At 43.1% G+C, this 7,522-nt stretch overlaps 1 protein-coding gene across 2 annotated transcripts in view; it reads left to right on the top strand.

Annotated features, from left to right (window-relative positions):
* Positions 1–84: 84 nt before the first annotated feature.
* The window catches only part of METTL8 (methyltransferase 8, tRNA N3-cytidine), a 28,795-nt gene continuing 21,357 nt past the window's right edge, over positions 85–7,522 (top strand). Inside the window, exons 1-2 of one of the 2 annotated variants that reach the window (XM_060281168.2) lie at positions 85–317; positions 6,701–6,998. The gene's annotated coding sequence lies outside the window, so the exon portion shown is untranslated. Of the gene's footprint in view, positions 318–3,291; positions 3,499–6,700; positions 6,999–7,522 lie in introns of both variants that reach the window. The other variant, XM_088658472.1, reaches the window with a different exon arrangement.

Genomic DNA, 7,522 nt, shown 5'->3' with positions numbered 1-7,522 from the left:
GAGCGCGAGGGTCTCTGGGACTACGACTCCCGAAACCCTCCGCGCGCTCGTTCGGGTTTCCCTGGCTTGGCCGGCTGCTGGTTTGCAGCGCGGGAGCGGAGGGTTGAGAAGGTTGCACGAAGGAGCCGTGCAAGTGTTATCATCATCATCATTATTAATACCCCACGTCCTGTACATTTCTTCTTATTTTTTGGAATACCATTACATTTGGTAACTGTTAACGACTGGACGCGAGGAAGCACGTGGATAAGGATGTCCGAAAAGTGTTTTGGGTTTTTGTTTTGTTTTGGCACTGCATGGCATATAGCGTCCTGAAGGTGAGTTCTATTCTCCTCGTGGGAATCAAGGTTGCATTAGATCTTACCTGTTGGTTTTTTTTATTAAAAAAAACTGCTGACCCGGCAGAGAATTTTTTTTTAATCAAAAACATTAAAACCCTAAAATCAAATGCCCGAATGTCTTAAGTTAGTCGAGCTAAGAGAGCAGCCCTAATGGACGATTGATGGACTGATGGATTATTGTAAAAGATGCGGTAGAAAAGGTTTAATATATAGGACCTACGGAGGGGAAGGTGGGAAGTCCAGAAATTCGGAGATACGCTAAATAGAAGCGTCTGGATTTACAGTACTTCCGCAGATCCAAGGAAAGCTGCTTGAGATTGAAAGGCTCCCACGTGTGCTCGCTCCCTTCTGGGCTGCATCTTGAACTTTCTTAACTCGCCAAGAGGGATATGGGAGTCTCTGTGGTTCAGTGGAAACGCTAGTTGAAAAACGGTGGTGGAAGCCTGTGCCTGATGCGAGGAACTTCTGCCAAGTTTGATATGTCTTAGTCAATTGTGGGAACCTTTGTCCCTCCAGATCAGGCACCCCCAAACTTGGCCCTCCAGCTGTTTTGGGACTACAACTCCCATAACCCCTAGCTCAGCGTTTCTCAACCGCTGTTCCGCGGCACACTAGTGTGCCGCGAGACACTGGCTGGTGTGCCGCGACGTGCGGCGACGAGAAGGGCAATTTGCATTGTCTCGTGCCTGGCGGCCGCCAATATAATACACTAACCCGCCGGAAAGGAAGCCGGCCGGGTCACGACGCGGGGCAAGCGCAACTCTCAACAGCCACCACCACGGGAGGGTGGTTTTAGACAAACTTAAAGAAGCTGGCTGGATGAGCTCAACCTGAAACTTGCTGAGCAAAGGATTGTGCTGGCAGAGAAATCAGCGGCTTGTGAAGCCTTATTACAGGAGATTGCAACCAACACAGCAATTGGCAAGTGTTTCTTACAGTCATAATTATATAGTCAATATAGGGCGGCACAGAGTTAAATTTTTTAACTTTTTTAATGGTGGTGTGCCTCGTGATTTTTTTCATGGAACAAGTGTGCCTTGGCCCAAAAAAGGTTGAGAAACACTGCCCTAGCTAACAGGAACAGTGGTCAAGGATGATGGGAACTGTAGTCCGAATTCATCTGGAGGGCCAAGTTTGGGTATGCCTCCTCCAGATGGTTGCTGAACTACAACTCACATTCCCCCCCCCCAGTGAGTGTAGTAAGTGGCAAGGGATGATGGGAGTTGTAGTTCAGCAAAACAAAAAACTGGAGGGACAGAAGTTACTCTCACATGGTCTAATGAATGAATGCCTTTCGCTGTGGCTAACTTCTTTATTTGTGTGGCGCTGGATCTTGAAAATGTTTAGAAACTTCAGCTGGGTCAGAATGCAATGATTAGGTTTTTAAGCCGGATTTGCATCTCTCTCCGATTCTTCTGAGTCTGTGCTGCCTTCTAGTTTGTTTCCTGGTTCAGTACAAGGTTCTGATTACTGTATAAAGTCCTAAACTCTTGGAACCTGGGTATCTGAAAGGCTCTGTTACTATATTCTAGAGCAGGCATAGGCAACCTTGGCTCTGCAGAATGTTTTGGAACTACAACTCCCATGATCCTTAGTTAACAGGGCCAGTGGTCAGGGATCATGGGAGTTGTAGTTCCAAAACATCTGGAGAGCCAAGGTTGCCTATGCCTGTTCTAGACATCAAGGAAATATGCCTTATTAACCGGAAAAGCATGTGCCCTTTAGGGCTGTTTCCCAAAGATGCACAGAGCACATCGGGTAGCAGCACACATGGCTTTTCCCTCAGGAAAGTGTTAGATGAGAGCAGTGGGGCTCTCGACAACACTTTTTGGCTTTGCCAGTAAGGCCACCGAGAAACAGTGATTTCTGGTTAGGTTGCAAACAGCCCTTCCTCCCTGCCTTTGCTTTAAAAATGATGCCGTAATGAAATTTAAAGAAGCAAACTGTCACAGTGGTGGTTTTGGTGCCATGAAATATTTGAGTGCTATTAGCTATATAGGGTTGACATGCTACACCTCTCCCCAGAATAGTGAAGGTTTTGGTCCTTTGAGGAGCAACTGGTGAAGGATGTTTAACTTGGAGAAGAGAAGATGAAGGAGGGGCACGTATTGCATTGCATTCAAATATCTAAACTGCTCTCATGTAAAAGATGGAGAAGACTTGTTCCCTGTCGCTCCAGGGGCCAAGACGACGGCCAATACAGTAGATGGAAATTGAAGGAAAGCGGATCTTGGCTAAGCATTAGGACTGGGGTAGGCAACCTAAGGCCCGTGGGCCGGATGCGGCCCAATAGCCTTCTCAATCCAGTCCACGGACGTTCCAGGAATCAGCATGTTTTTACATGAGTAGAATGTGTGCTTTTATTTAAAATGCATCTCTGGGTTAGTTGTGGGGCCTGCCTGGTGTTTTTACATGAGTAGAATGTGTGCTTTTATATAAATTGCATCTCTGGGTTATTTGTGGGGCATAGGAATTTGTTCAATATTTTTTTCAAAATATAGTCCGGCCCCCAACAAGGTCTGAGGGACAGTGGATCGGCCCACAGCTGAAAAAGGTTGCTGACCCCTGCATTAGGATAACATTCATTTTGGTAAGAGCAGATGCCCTCAGGAAGTGCTAAGCTCTCCATCACTGGAAGCTGCTTGTAATGGCTACTAGTCACAGTGACTGTATTCTACCTCCACTGTCAAAGGCAAAAATGATTCTGAATGCCAGTTTCTGGGGTTCGCTGGTGGGCAGAGTGCTATTATCAATCAAAATGCAAATCAGGAGGGGGTTAATTATGTATAGGCAGGGTGGGTAGCGAGTCGATATGCATTTTTTTGGATAGTAGGCTGGTAAGTTTGATGCAGATTCTCAATTTTGTTGTTCTGCATGGGACAATGACAATAAAGATTATCGTATCGTATCATATCGTTATCCTCAGGTTCTACTTATGGGTTTCCCACAGGCATCTGGTCCTCCACCGTGAGAATGGGATGGAGTACTAAATGGGCCATTGGCCTTCTTATGTTAAGTATTTCCAGCAGAGACCAGGAGGTCATCTGCCAGGGGTGCTGCAGTTGCAGATCTTGCATTGAGCCTCTGAAACACCTTCCAACTTGATGATTCTCAAAGGCTGTTCCAACTCGACGAATCTATGAAACACATAAAATAGGTATTGAAAATCTGTAATAAATTTTAAAGGCTACAAAAAAAGACTAAAATTGTACCTCAATTGCTTGGGGGAAATAAAGGTGTCAAAATGGCATCAAAATGTCAATAAAGTAGGTGTCTGGCAAATCTCTCCTGGGAGTTTCTTCAGCAGTAGATTATTCAGGATGGTGCTGTTGGGCCTACAATTAAAGGGCTCCATGAACATGTTTGCAGTATGTTGTTGAAAGTCAAGTGATCTGTCATTTCTTTAGCAATCAAGCTGTACCCCAGCGGGCTGGGCTGACACACTAAAAATATTGTATGAGAGGCAGGTCGCAACAAACATTCTGTTCCAATGAGTCTGGCTTGAGTCAACAACAGGGTGGATTTGATTTAAATCAAACTGATTTAAATCACGATTTAAATCACTAGTCAGTAAGGCTTGATTTAAATCATAGTTTTCTACATAAAGACTAATTCTTGCTGGTATAACTTTAATAGGCGAGTAGATGAAGATTTTTAGAATAACATCTTTTCATATTAGTTTTTTATCCCCAGTTTAATAGGTTAATCATTCATATTTGGACAACTTTACTGTTGTACTTAGGAAGGAGAAAAATAATCATTACCTTAATAATAACAATTTAAATAGATTTATTCAACTGAAACAATAACATTACAGCATATGTTATTTGCTTAAACAAACATCCATGTTTGTTAACTAATTTGGCTAAACAAAAACAATATATATATATTTTAAGAAACTTAGACTGTCAGCCCAGCCTACACATGAAAAACTTAAATACTTACTCCAAACAATCAGAAAAATATTGTTTCTATTCTGTTCAGTGAACTTATTGAAACTTAGCACTGAAGGGGTTGTTTCTGTATTCATAGGTTTGTAGAACAATAGGATTAAGGTCTTTTTCTCAACTCTGTTCATGTTATAACATTTTTGCTGTGAAGAAGAGGCATGTGATCTCTGTTGAGTCAAATTCAGTTTTGAGAACTGCAAAAGTAAACCAAGCATCTGTGATAATATCTTGTAGGCAGAGAAACTGCCCAATAATCTTACAAAAACCTCTGGAAGAGCATAAAATTGTGACTGGATTAATGGAATTTATTTACCCTAAAACATATACAACCTTAAAAAACTAATCTTTATTTCATGATGGAACATCCTTTGGATGGTAATATATTTTCCTCAAAAAGCATTTTATTTTTAAAAAATCGATTTAAATTTAAAAAAATCCGATTTTTTTTATTTTTAAAAAAAATCATTGATTTTTATCCACCCTGGTCAACAAAGTTCAAAGCGGTACAAATAATCTTTGGCATAATTCATGCCATTGATGTGTAATATCAGGTTGTTTTGTTTTTTTAAAAAAACCAGTCCACTGCCTTCCTTCAAATGTCAGTGAGACCGGTTGCTCCTCCGTCTTTTGAAGCCTTCCAAAATGGCCATGCTTTAACAATTATTAGATAAGCATGTCTCACGTGAAGCTACAAGCCAGCAGAAAAATCTCTATTTTCCTCCTCTTATGTCTGCCAGATATTTTTGACCATCTGTCTAATTATCTCCACTGGGCTTGTTTCCATGTTAATACAGTGGTACCTCTGGTTAAGAACTTAATTCGTTCTGGAGGTCCATTCCTAACCTGAAACTGTTCTTAACCTGAGGTACCACTTTAGCTATTGGGGCCTCCAGCCGCCGCCCGATTTCTGTTCTCATCCGGAAGCAAAGTTCTTAACCCGAGGTACTATTTCTGGGTTAGTGGAGTCTGTAACCTGAAGCATCTGTATCCTGAAGCGTCTGTAACCCGAGGTACCACTGTATATATCCGGGCTATTCCAAGTATTGCTCTTGGCAGGAATGCAACTTTTGTTGGACTTGAGTCTCCACGTATTTGAAGGCTCCACATACACGTCAGGTGGCTTTGCTGCTAATTCCCCCACTGTCAGAGTTGCCACCTAACATGGAGGCACTGCCTTATTCTGGAATATGGGGGGGAGAGTGGAAAGTGGCAGAGGAGGGTAGGGAGCAACAAAAATCTGGCTCATGTTTGGAAGCCATTGGTGGCGGTACAATAGAACAGAGGCTCTCAAAAGGTGGTTGCTCAGCGCATCAGGGGTGTGGCCTACTCTACTGTTGAGTGCTAGTGGCTCCCCAGGGTCTAGGCTTGAAGTCTTCCCCATCAGCTGAGATGCCAGAGATTGTACTTGAGATCTTCTGCATACAAAAATGGTACTTATTCGTTGAGTTGTGGCCCTTTTGCTTGGTTGCTGATAGGCCGCATGAAGAATTAGCATACTTGTAGACCAGGCATCCCCAAACTTCGGCCCTCCAGATGTTTTGGACTACAATCCCCATCTTCCCTGACCACTGGTCCTGTTAGCTAGGGATCATGGGAGTTGTAGGCCAAAACATCTGGAGGGCCGCAGTTTGGGGATGCCTGTTGTAGACCAATCAAGTATTTATAAACAGGCCATGATTATGATGCACTGACCCTTCCCTGAAAAAATGCAGTGTTAGAAATTCAGATATGTATATAATCTAATCACCTAATGGCACCTTAAACCTGGGCTGCGGTCGCCACAATTTGAATGTCTAGGCTCCGTTCCCCCCGCCGCCCCCGGTGGGATTTATCATCATCATCATCATCATCATCATCACTATTATGATTAATTCCATTTCTATGCCGCTTCATATTTCAAAGAACAAATCTCATAGCAGTTTACAACACATTAAAACCTCAAATAATGCAGAATAAAACTAATTCAAGCTGTAAGGAAAATATTTCAGATCCTTCTCTTAAGTGATATTTTGCTTTCCCCAGTTGCCAACCTAGCATCCAGAGATCTCCGTGTGGTCGCAATTGGACCTGCAGTAGTCGCAAAACGCGCCTGGCGCCTGCCTAATTTCGAACGGCGTGACTGTAGGTAGTTGTTAGAAATGAAACGTGTTCATCAGGTCCTGAGAGGGGAGGGAATTGTCATGGTCACAGCACAGGGATTTTGGGTGGGAAGAGAGTCTCTAGATTCCCAGTTTCATGACATGCGAAAGCTCTGCTGACTTCATAAGAGGCAACTTTGGTCGGATAGCATTAAGGAATGTAAACGGTGGAAGTTTTATGGTAATGCTGTACATTATTTCAGGCACGTGCTTTCCAAGCACTGAGCCTTCTTTTGTTTCGTTTTTACAAATCCACGCTATAATTTTGCAGGCTCTGGGTGTGCGCGAACGCCATTTCCGCTGTGCCCACTTTGCTCGAGTGTTTGGAACCAGAAAAAGAGCAGTGAAAGGACGGCTTTGGAGAAACGTAACCTTTGGAGTGGGAGAAGAAATGTCAAGCAGAGGAACAACGCATTGCCACAGGAACAGAATGTTCCTCCAGCGATGAGTGTTTCGATTATTTTTTTTTAAAAAAAGGTGCAACAATTGAAACATAACCCCCTCCCACTCCCCCCCACCCCCGGAAACCTTCATATTAAAGTAAACAAGCACAATCATCCGAATGCAAAGTATGTATCACAGTCTCTTTGTCCTCTGGCAAATGCTTAGTAATGTACATTTTGTTTCTTCCCAGGCAAATTTCTCATTAGTCACTATCGTAACTGAGACATTTGTTATAGAAAGGCAATTAATTGCAGAGGCAGGACTGGATATTCGTCAGGTCACTTAACCCTCCTGTGTCGTGCTGGTGGGGTGGAGGGAGATGGGAAGCGGAAATATTTTACCAATCTGAGGGTCGCACAGATCTACATCTAGTCAAGTTTTTTAAAAAATAAACATTGAGTTACATTTGGCAAATGGCTTCGGTGTGGTGCAGAAATCTGTGTGTACTCCAGCTTTCTTCTATGGAGCTCAAAGTAGCATACATGCCCCCACCCCACCCCAAAAACACATTATCCTCAGAAGAATCCTGTGGTTAGTTGGTTAGGCTGAGAGAATGTAACTCAGCGCCACTCAATGAGTTTTGTAGTAGGGATGTGTGAACCTGCTCTCCGAAGCACTAACTATTATACATCATTTTATTAAAAATTGT

Source organism: Zootoca vivipara, chromosome 1 (genome assembly GCF_965207765.1).
Source record: "Zootoca vivipara chromosome 1, rZooViv2.hap1.1, whole genome shotgun sequence".
In the NCBI taxonomy this organism is placed as follows: domain Eukaryota; kingdom Metazoa; phylum Chordata; class Lepidosauria; order Squamata; family Lacertidae; genus Zootoca; species Zootoca vivipara.
Note: the sequence above shows the minus strand (reverse complement) of the source record. Positions and strands in the feature narration are given on the sequence as shown.